This window comes from Felis catus, chromosome A1 (assembly GCF_018350175.1).
Source record: "Felis catus isolate Fca126 chromosome A1, F.catus_Fca126_mat1.0, whole genome shotgun sequence".
NCBI classification, from domain to species: domain Eukaryota; kingdom Metazoa; phylum Chordata; class Mammalia; order Carnivora; family Felidae; genus Felis; species Felis catus.
This window is the reverse complement of record NC_058368.1, coordinates 225,798,980-225,811,006: the sequence shown is the minus strand read 5'-3', so window position 1 is coordinate 225,811,006 and position 12,027 is coordinate 225,798,980. Positions and strand designations below refer to the sequence as shown.

General features: G+C 44.1%; 1 protein-coding gene across 1 annotated transcript in view; it reads right to left on the bottom strand.

The window, feature by feature from the left end:
• Positions 1-12,027, bottom strand: part of RETREG1 (reticulophagy regulator 1) — a 131,688-nt gene that overhangs the window by 78,534 nt on the left and 41,127 nt on the right. The window lies entirely within an intron of this gene.

The following is a 12,027-nucleotide window of genomic DNA, read 5'->3' as shown; positions in this document are numbered from 1 at the left end:
AACTGATGACTACGCAAGCGACATGTGGTATATCCAAATAACAGAGTAGTTTTCAGCCATACAAAAGAATTAAGTACTGACATGCGCCACGAGAGGGATGAACCTTAAGAACATTATGCTAAGCGAAAGAAGCCAGACAAAACAAGGCCCCATTATCGTATGGTTTATTTACATGAAACATCTAGACTGAGATGTTCAAACCCACAGAGACAGAAAGCGGATTCGTGGTTGGCAGGAGCTAGAGGGAAGAGGGATGGGGAGTGACGGCTCAAAGGTTATGGGTTTCCTTTGAGGGTGATGAGATATTCTGGAACCAGACGGTGGCGATGGTTGCATGACACGGTGAACGTACTGTCACTCATGGTAAATTATGGATCTTTTACCACGATAAAAAAAAAAAAATTAACCAAAAACAAACTGCTGCTTTCTCTTCACACACCCACTGCCAATATTTTCAAATGTGTGGTTCACACTACCCACCTCCATTTTCTCAACCCTCATCTTATCTGTAAGCTCCTTAATTTGGTTTCCCTCTCCAAAAAGTCTCTGCCTCTTCCACACATATAAACAAAAGGCATGGGGAACTATTTATACAGTTCTCCATAGGGGTGCCTGGGTGGCTCAGTCGGTTAAGGGCCGTCTTTGGGTCAGGTCACGAGCTCACAGTTTGTGAGTTCAGACTCGGCATCGGGCTCTGTGCTGACAGCTCAGAGCCTGGAGCCTGCTTCGGATTCTGTGTCTCCCTCTCTCTGCCCCTCCCCCCCTTACCTCTCAAAAATAGACAAACATTAAGAAAAATTCTTTATACAGTTCTCCACAAACTTTTTTATATAACCCAGTGGTCCTCTGGGGCCAGAACTCTCAGAACACCATTTACAGCCTCCTCCTCGAAACTCTCTTTGCTGCTGGCCTCCAAGCGTGGCGTCTCCAAGACCCTTCTTGACCACATGTTTCCCTTTCCGAGCCCTCTTATTCCTACCTGTCCATTGGGAGCATTCTTCCAGGCCCATTTTGGGCTCCCTGTCTGGTGCTTCTTCAACTGGACCGCTCTGGCTGGTGCTCCAGCCTCCTTGTTTCAGGGGGCAGTTCTCCCACAAACTGGGGTCAAAGTGCATTTCTTCAGTGGACGGAGATGTGAGTTGGCAAATGCACCCTCAACATTGTCTAACAGGGCTGGTTCTTTCACGGGATAAGGAACACTGTTTCCCACTGCTGCTGTAATGAATTACCAAGTTTGGTGGCTGAAAACCACACACTGATCATCCCTCAGTTCTGGTGATGAGAATCTAAAGTGTGTCTCCTGGGCCGCATTCTTTCTAGAGGCTCTGGGGGAGAGTCTGTTTCCTGGTCTCCTGCACTTCACAGAGGCGGCCTGCATTCCTGGCCCCGAGGCCCCGTGGCCCCGTGTTCCATCTACTCAGCCGACAGCATAGCATCTCTCCCCTCTCTGACCACCTGCCTCCCTCTTATAAAGACCCTTGTGGGGGCGCCTGGTGGCTCACGTCAGTAAAGCGTCTGATTCTTGATTTGGTCTCAGATCATGATCTGGTGGTTTGGGGGTTCGAGCCCTGCACTGGGCTCCAGGCTGATGGTGCAGAGCCTGCTTGGGATTCTCTCTCTCCCCCTCTCTTTCTGCCCCTCCCCTGCTCATGTTTTCTCTCTCTCACAACAGATAAGCTTTAAAAAAGACCCTTGTGAATACACTGGCCTACCTGGATAATCCAGGATCCTCTTCCCATCTTAAAGACCCTTAACTCAATCTCATCTGCAAAGACCCTTTTGTCGTATAAGGAACACAGTCACACACAGGCGCTGGGTGTTGGGAGGTGGAAACTTTGATGGTGGTGCTGGAAGAGGGAGGTGTGCATTCTACCACAAATACTCCCAGGTCCTGAGGAAAACCTTTGACGGCCGTTTCTTTTGCATGCTTTTATGACAAGCAGGGGCCTTTGCCCTCAATAGTTGACAGGTCAATTCGTGCCCAGGGGCCAACAGCTCACCAAGAAGTCTTCTCTTCACACAAGAGCAAATGAAGCCATTTTCTAAGGTTCCCTATTCAAGGTTACGTAGAGCTCTGGGGGTGGGGGGGGTAGGAATCTGTGCATTTCATTTCCAAGAGAGGAGAAAGTTCTACGTCAGGGACAGGTGAGGGAAGAGGAGACTCTGGAGAGCACCTAATGAAGAACACACAGAAGACTCCCCGAGACATTAGACAGAAATAAGCAGGAAAAGGATGAACTCAAAGTACCACTGAGTTCTCCGCGGCCTCGCACATCACCAGCTTGTTTCTAAACTAAGCAGCATAGTCATTTGTCACTGGTTTGGGCCATTTGTATGTCAATGTCCTCCTCAGCCGGTCTGTCCTATCCCCACAGATGTGACCTTGTCACTACTTTTTGTCCTTGTTCATTCCTCCTATATTCAAATATATGTGCATCCTACCCATGCGTGCACATGTACACATACAGACATAACCTATCATTGGATTTTCTTCTTGTAACTGCAGCGACACAAATATTTTTGCTCTGAAATGTGCAAGTCCTGAAAACTTGCCAGGCAGCCAAGTTTCAACAGCAGCCAGGGCATTTCTAGCTTCTAGAATAGGCTGATGTCCCCTCCCTCACACGCCCTCTAGTGGCGGCCTACACCGGTGTGAACAGTGCCATGTAACAAGAAGAGAGTAATTCTTCAATAGGTTGGTACAGATATCACACACGCTTTCAAATATACAGTATTCTGGCTTAAGAAACTATTTACTTCATGTGTTAGGCATTTACCTTTCTTCTTTTTGCGATTTTTTTCATACTGCCAGAGTAAACTCAGAAACTCAAAGAAGCAGTAAACAGTCTGGTGAAAGAAAATGCCCAACGTCCAATGAAAAGAAAACACGTAAATAAACTGTGGTATGGTCACATGGTGGGATCTTCTACAGCAGCAACCTAGAACGAACCACAGCTATACACAGCAACGTGGATTAATCTTTTTGAAAAATGTTTAGTGTTACGACATTAGTTCTAGAAGGCTACATAAATACGGTACCATTTTTATAGACCGCAAAAAAAAAAAAAATTGGGAACACATGTATATGTAATTTCAATGTATGTATATTTACATATACAGAACTTGGCTGGGATGGGTCGTTCACGAGAGAACATAACGTCTTCTCAGATTCATTCTTGCTTAAATTGCCCAAAGATTATCGTCGGGAGCACAAAGATAGAGATACAAATCCTAGTCTGGATGATACAAAGAGTTTCCAAATCTTGCTGAAGTAAAAGCTCTCTCGGAGCATGCCTCAATCATGAGACTACGCGGTTAGACCCCTCACCTATGCCTGGAGGCTCAACCTCGGGCCTGTGGCAAAGTCTCAGAAAGAAAGAATTCAAGAACTTTTACTCCACCCCTCGGACACCGCCTGATCTTGGAAGTCAATCGCTTCGGTTTATTACTTCACAACACGTGACCACTTCTTCTTCACCCCAATCCCTTGAGACTTGGCGTGAAGTGGCACCTGGCCTGAGCAGGGCCCCCCTGTAATGCCTCTGATTTCTGAGGCTCCATCCTTCCTTTGAGCCCAGCTGTGTCTCTGGACTTCGGCCCTGACCTTTGTTTCCAATGACTGGGCCGTGCCAGTCCCTCTCCTGGTAACCAGAGCCCTGTCTCTGGACGGCAGCTCTGGAGCCGGAGCCATTAGGCACTTGGGCAAACTGACTGCCTGCAGCCTTCTGTTGAGTCGCCTCCAACATGCACAGTCACAGACCTCATCCTGCGTGATGGGACCCCCCCCCCGACTGTCTCTCTTCATGATAAAAGCTACCATGTTCACTACAGAAAGAGAAACGTAGTAAGGATAAGCCAAATCAAGAAAATAAAAATCACCTGTATTCCCCTCACACAGAGACACCACGTATGTGACAGCAAATAATTATGAGGCACCGTACGTTATACCTTCCCGTACTTATTTAAACCTATAGTTTTTTGGGTTTCTTTTTTACACAATTAGCAACAAAGGGGAAATTTTCACATCAGTAAATCCTCTTCTATAACATGATCTTAATTAACTGCATAATATCCCATTTATTCCAGTTACTATGGCTGCTTAAAAAAAAAAAAAAAAAACTTACGGTATAAAATAAAAAAAAATCACCCTCATCTATAGCTCCTGCCTCAGGGCCTTTGCACTGAGTGTTCCCAGAGCCTAGAAGCTCTTTATTCAGACAGGACTCACAACTCACTTTCTAGTCTATGCTCAAAAATCCTCAGTGAAGTCTTTCTCGAGCACTTGATTATAATTTGTCCCTCCCTGCCCACCCTCACACACCCTAATCCCTTCATCTGGGTTTAGTTTCCTTAAACGTGGTTCACCATGTAACATTATGTAGTGTAGCAATTTATCTTCTGGCTCAGTCACTAGAATATGAACTCTAGGAGGAACGAGTTTGTTGGTTTTTTTTCTTCCACAGATGCCTAGAAGTACCAGCAATTAAGGCACTCAATAAAAGTCTGTTTGAAAGGATGAATGAACAAACCCACACATATAATTTCATGAAAAGACTGGAAGAAAACAAACAAAATTGGAAGTGAGTTTAATTTCTGGGTGGTGGATTTCTACAGGATTTAGGTTTTCTTCTTTACAGGTTTCCTATATTTTTAGTGTTCTATATTAGTGGGTACTACTTTTAAAATCAGGGGGAAAATATATTTTAAATGCTATTAGGCAAGCAGGATTATAAATAGACATGTTTGGGAACAGTAAAGAAAGAGACAAAGAGAAAAAAAAAATAGGAAAAAAACCCCCAGATTTCCTTTCTCCCAGGAATGACCTAAAAAGAAAAAAAGAAAAAGAAAAAAAAAAAGAGAGAGAGAGACAAAGAGAAAAAAAAAATACCAAGAAACAGAGAGGAACAAAAGAGAGGCAGAGAGAGACCAAGAGAAAGAGACAGAGAGGCATGAAAAAAGAAAAAAAAAAATCAAAGAGACCGAGAGGCAGATAGAAACTTCCAACTGTCTGTGAAGTCTTAATTTATATTCAAATAACCGCAACATAGGCCAGGGTAAGTTAAGAGAAGTGTTAACCACTAATCATTCTTCTTTCTCCAGTTATTAAAATCTAATGAAGCAAGAATGCTAGAAGGCAGCATTAATTAGTCTAGCTTAATTTTTAAAATATATTTATAAATGAATTATATTTTCAAACCCTCAATAACTCAGGATCTACTACCTAATCAAATCCAATAAGCATGGAGTTAAGAGAAACTGAAACATGGATTAAAATGATCGGAGTTGAAATTTTCATCTGCTTTCAAGTGTTCGTACAGACTCAAGGTGCTGACATGGGAAATGGCAGCGTACTCACACTTTTAAGTATGCAAATATGAAGCAGCTCTAAAATAATTCTAAAAACGGGGGTGACTGAACTCAGGTTATAAACCAATTACGGAGTGACATTAAAGAAACTATCATACACAAAAATTGTAAATTATAAGAAAACATAATATTGAGTGTCTTTCACTTAAGAAGCCCTGAGTTTTAAGTCACTTAGGGCTCCCCTGATGGCTGCTATCCCAGACTCAGGAAGCCCTGACCCCTGGTTTTCTGTCCAGGTTTTGACGTGATAAATCTGCCTGGATACAAGGAGACTATGGTACTCATGAAAGGAATACGCGACCAGAAACAGGTCTAACAATTTACTGCCCTTGTCAGTGAAGCCAGTGGGCTGTGAAATGCACTTCCTGTTTGGTTTTATTTTTAATGCTTCAAGAAATGTATCGGCTGCCGTCAGGAGGGTCCATGTCAATTTCAGGGAGTGCTTTTCTCTGGAACTCACATTCAACCCATGTGCCCTACTTTAGTTTGACGGACTCCTGAGAGACAAGAACGGCCCCTAAATGTCTGGCAGGAGCCATTTTCAAAAATTTGTAAATAGTTTTGTATGTATATATATATACACCATTGACGGTGAAGAGAGAAGAGGCAGAATTCTCCGTATCGTGTCCTTCCTCCAAACTAGCTTTAAAAACTGCTTAGAGTCCTTTGTTCCATACTGGTCTTCAAACTGGTCTAATTTTCAAAGCACAATTTTAAAAAATGAATCCAACGGATCGGAATCCGGATGAAGAACTCGAGAAACTTTCCAGACCAAGTCTCAGCAGCTCTGGCTGAGAGCTCGCTATCTATCAGTCACTGAATGGGGCTGTTCTTTCCCGACAGAGAGGAAGAAAAGGGCTTTGACTCTCCATCGTACAATGCATGACTACAGAATAGTGCTCAATTATTATTTTGGGGGGAAAAAAGGGAATAAAAGCCTATTTGGATTTTTATTTTGGCAGGACAGAGACCTGAATAGTAGTGTTTCATTCCCAGGCCAGTCCAGACATCTTCAGCCGAAGACTTACCCACACTCAGATACACTTATCTGAATTTAAGTGTATATTTTTTCTAAACTAAATCATTTAATTCAATCAAATGTATCCTTCACAGCAAAATTCTTTATTTTTTTATGTCTATTTTTGAGAGAGACAGAGTGTGAGCAGGGGAGGGACAGAGAGAGGGGGAGACACAGAATCTGAAGCAGGCTCCAGGCTCTGGCTGTCAGCACAGAGCCCGACACGGGGCTCGAACTCATGAACAGTGAGATCATGATCTGAGCTGAATTCGTAGGCTTAACCAACTGGGCCACCCAGGCGCCCCGGCAAAGCTGTCTTTCAAAGCTCATGGAGATGTGGCTCCCTGTCTACACTTCTGGCTGAAATTAAATTGAAAAAATACAGATTTCAATATTATGCCTTATTACAAAGGTACAGGGACAAGGTTACAAAACACAAGTTATAAGGTCACTTTTAGGCACACTCAAAAATGCCCAAACTGTAAAATCGACTAGTTTCAATGTATGAGTCGATACTGTTTCTGTGTCTAACGGCAAAGAAAGGACACCAAATAAGATACCATGTTCAATGCTTTCTACTTAGTAGTTTACCTTCTCTATGCAATTTTGATAAGGATGATTCATAAATAACCAAAAATGCGGTTTTCACACTAAATTCTATTCCTCAGAAGAGACAATTTAGCAAATGGTAGATGACTTTTCACTTTTAACAGACACAGAATGTCGTGCTCAAGGATTTAATTAATTAGACATCCCTTCCTTAAACACTCCAATTAGTTCTGGGCATATGAGCCGGGGCAAGCTCAGGACTTGGGTTTTGCAACCAAAGATTCTTGGCTCCTTTTCGCTGGGGGCAAAATAATAATAATAATAATAATAATAATAATAATAATAGTAGTAATAGAACCAGCTAGAATGTTCTGACTGGCAGTTATCAGGAAGCTGACAAGGCAGAAGGGCATTTCATCCCTCGCAGTGGGGCCACACAACTATTTCTCCTGACGGCAGGGGAGTCAGAACCTCAACCATGTGACCAAGATCCAGGCAAAAAGCTCACAACTCTTGCTAATCCCTGCTGGCTCTAGAAACCCTGACTGTTAATTCTCTGCTATGCCCCTGCACAGTCAGCTCCAGGTAAGGCAGAGTAGACCTGATGTCCTCATGAGTCACTGGAAAGCCACTCCCCAATTCCTGTGAAGGACACATTGCTACAGATATCGGGATTTCAAGGATGTCTGGTAGGAAATCCCAGCGCTCTCAGCCATAATTTTCAAACTCTTTAGTTGCCATGGAAGAAAAAAAAAAAAGATATTTTCTGTAAATTGGAACCGAACAATAAAAGAAGTTTTCTGATGCGAATAGCTCCTTAATCTGGTTATAACGTACAAAACTATTAAAGAACTCTGTAAAGAAATTTTGAATGATCTCTCTATATAGGCAAGTCATTTCTCTCAAACTTACACTTCGAAAAACCTGGCCAAAATAAAAACAATTTTAGGTTTTTAAAAGGCAATGTGGACAACATGTCCTTTGTTAACAGATGATTTTATTCAGTCAGCTGCGACAGTCACGTGCAGAAATAAAAAGCCCTTATGACGCTACGGGTCAGGTTGCATTTCAATACTAGGAATGAGCCCTAAGATGTGAATTGGGTTCAGTTGACAGATGGCTCTGGAAACACCCTGTCCAGGTTGTAGAGTCAGTGTTAACTGTTCATTAAGGAAATAGGTCAAGCACGAGCCCTTCTCAGAACTGAAACACTATGAACCACATTTTCACCAAATCAACTTTCCAGGTACAAAAGCCGTTCTGTGAGTAGCATCTGATTAAAATTATCCAGCTTTCATTACTGATGACCACGTCAGACTAGATGCTGGCTTTACCGTCGTGTACAAGTAACACCCACGTGAACACTAGGAACAGCCTTTGTCAAATGTCCAGAGAAACTACACACATATGTAAGTATACACACACGTCACCATCTTCACGCGAAATTTTGGGAGAAATACTTTCGGCTTCACTGACAGAAGCACATTTTCCCCAGGAGGAAGTGACAAGTCGGTGAAAGAAGAAGCCATTAGACTACAGGGAAGGAAGGAGGTCCCTTTTCTTCGGCTTTATTGAGAATACAGTTGACATGTAACATCGCAGAGGTTTACTGTGTACGATATGATGGCTTGATACACACATAAATTGTGAAGGGATTACCACACAGGTGGTTAACGCACCCCTCGCCTCACACAACTGTCATTTTGTTGTGGTGGTGGTGAGAACATAGAAGGTCTACTCTCGGTAACTTTGGAGTCTACTATATGGCTCTGTTAACCAGGGTAGCGATGTTTCACATTAGATCCCCAGGACTCCCGGGGCTTACACCTGCAAGTGTATGCCCTTAGGCCACACCTCCTCGTTTCCCTCCCCTCCCAGCCCCTGGCAATTCCCAATCTCCTCTCCATTTTTATCAGCAGATTTTTTAGAGGCCACATATAAGTGAGATCATAAGGTATTTCATTTAGACTTATTTCACACAAATAGCAGAATCTCCTTCTGCTTTTATGGCTAAATAATATTCCATTGGATATATGTACCTGTTTATCCATTTGTCCACCAATGGGAGGCTTAGGCTGTTTCCACGTCTTGGCTGTTGTGCATGATGCTGCAATAACCATGCTGGTCCAGGCACGTCTTTGCAAGAGTGAGCCCATTTCCTTCAGGCATATACCCAGAAGCGGGATGCTGGATCATATGGTAATTCACACATATGGTAATTCTCTTTTTAATTTTGTAGGAACCTCCATCCTGTCTTCCATAGTGGCTGCAACCAATTTACGTCCCCACCAATAGTACACAAAGGTTCCATTTTCAAGGGGCTCCTTTTCCATTTAAAAGCATTACGATGGCATTACGAAGACAGAATGTCCATTACTTGATTTACCTTTTTACAGTGAACTTAATGATCTTTCAACGAAAAGGTTAAAGCCTCACAGAGAGAAGGCCTGGCCCATTGTGAGACTGAGCACAAACCACTAGCAATATGCGACACAGGACAAAGTTACCAGGAAGTGCAAAGAGCCTAACCCCCCACGGCGCACATGAGCAAAATGGCGCCTCTCTGCCCCCAAAGATCCTCTTACACAGCACTGCTTTCTGTCCTTCAAAGAAAGCGGTTTTGAATTTTTCGATGTTAAAAACACAAGCACTACCCAGCACCAGACACCAGGAATCACTGCAAGCAACATATCAAATCAAAGAAATTAGAGGAATAAATATTTTAATTCCACATCTCCATGATGAAAAGAGAACAGAATACAATGACACAATAGAAACTGCAGTGAAAAAATATCAGGAAGTATCCCTTCTGCGGTGGATTAAATCACTGTGAAAGTGTCCCTGGCCAAACAAAAACGTAATAACAATAAGAAAGAAACGGAATGATTCTTTGCTCCCACTTCTGATCACCAACTATAATTCTAGTACCAATTCTGACCTGGGGGGTGGGGGGTGGGGGGTGGGGGGTGGGGTGGAGCGCAGGAGGGGGATGTTGACCGCACCACCTAGAGACTCCAGGTCACCAGCTGAGTGTTCTACAAGTCAACTTGATTTTGACATTATCTACCTGGGGGTAGCGTCAGACCCCACAGGTCAAGGGCTCAGTCCGACAAAATTCCTGCCCTCTTCCCCCACTTAGGTGCCATTCACAAGCCCAGGTAGTCACCCACACCTCTGACCAACTGGCTACAGACTGGAGGTTCCAACGACCCCCTCCCTGCCTTGGTTCCATGAATTTGCTAGAGGGGCTCCCAGAACTCAGAAGCATTTTATTTACGAGATTACGGTTTTGTTACAAAAGATGTGACTCGGGAACATCCAGATGGAAGAGAAGCACGGGGCAAGGTGCGGGGAAACAGTGCTGCTCCCCACAAATCTCTGGGTGTTCACCAACCTGGGAGCTCTCCAAACACTGTCCCCTGGGGTTTTATGGAGACTTCATTACACAGGCACGACTGATCAAATCATTGGCCATGGATGGTTGATTCAACCTCCAGCCCCCTCCCCGCTCCCCAGAGAAAGGGGGAGGGACTGAAAGTTCCAAACCTCAAATCACAAGGTTAATTCCCCAGCCAACCAACCCTTCCCCCTCCTCCCACCTTCCCTCCTCCCCGCCGGTCCTTAGGTGTGGTGGAAAAGCCACTTCATTAACATGGACAAAAGACACCTTTGTCTCAACAATTAGGCAACTGCAGAGGTTTTAGGACTCTGTCCTTGAAACTTGGGGACAAAGACCAAATCTATATTCTTATTATAAATCACAACATCTCAAATACAACAAACCCCTCAAATTGTATTACAGACTCTTTACGGCTGGGAGGGATATTTGAAACTATTGTCTCTCTTACCTCCTCAGTCAGCAGATGAGAAACTGAGGCCCAGAGAGAACTTGGCAAGATCATCAGCTGGCGGGGGGCGGGGGGGGGGGGGGCGCGGGGATGGAGGTGAATTGAATATGTATCTGGGCAATTCTGAAGTGAATGAGACCTTTCCTTGAAAAGGTTATTTCCATGATCACGCCTTCCCTGGGGGCACACGGGCACTTTCCCCAAGTAGTGAAATATTACAAATCTACACAAAAGGCATGTTATAAGGTGCTACTCACTCCCTGACCAAAGCCAGTGCGCTGGCAAAGGGGGTCCCTGGGTCCTGCTGTGCTCACTGATACTTTTTTCCAAATCATGATCAGACACTCCAATAGCTTCTAAACAGGCAACGTGTTCTAGGCTATGCTAGAAGGGCTTGGACGGCAAGGCCTCTAGAAAAGCAGGCACGCGATACCTTCACGGGTCAAAATAAGCACCAGTAAATCTGAAAGGCTACTCGCCAGAGAGCACAAAGTGCTTTTTAAGATTCCTATGGAATCACACTAGCCCGCTGGGTGGAATCTTCCCCCTGCCCCAAATTAGGGAGCCGGGTCACTCTCTGCACGTGCACAGAAGGCCAGGACATGCCCAAGGAGCTCCAGCGTGCCTGCAACAAACAGGACTGGGACCTGGGACCTGTACTGCCAGGCCAGGGGTGGGGTCACGCCTAGAGTGGCCTGCAAGCCACAAGGGCACGTCACCACCCTTTCAGATCACTCTCTGGTCCTGTTCTCATCAATAGCCTTCTGGTCTTCATTTGATTTCCCAAACAGACACCCATAACCAACTTGGAAAAACCTGACAAGCACCACTTTGGCCAGGTGGTCAAGGTTAGCATCGTGAGTGATACATCACGTCAATGGGAGGAAGTACCCTTGACACGGAGTGATGGAAATGGCACTTCACCCCTGTTGGCTTCTCCCCAAAACCCATAACCCCAGAGTAAAGGGGGGTTCTATAATATACTTGACTAGGACTCCTCAAAACTATCAAGGTCGACAAAAACAAGAAAAGTCTGAGAAACTGTCACAGCCAAGAGGAGTGGAAGGAGACACGACTATGAAACACATTGAGGAATCCTGGACAGGATTCTAGAACAAAAAAAAAAGAACATTGGGCAAAAACTAGGGAAATCTGCACACAGTGTGGACATTTAGTTAATAAGAATATATTGACTATTGTTTCATTAATCATCACAAATACATCATGGTAATGTAATAATGTTAA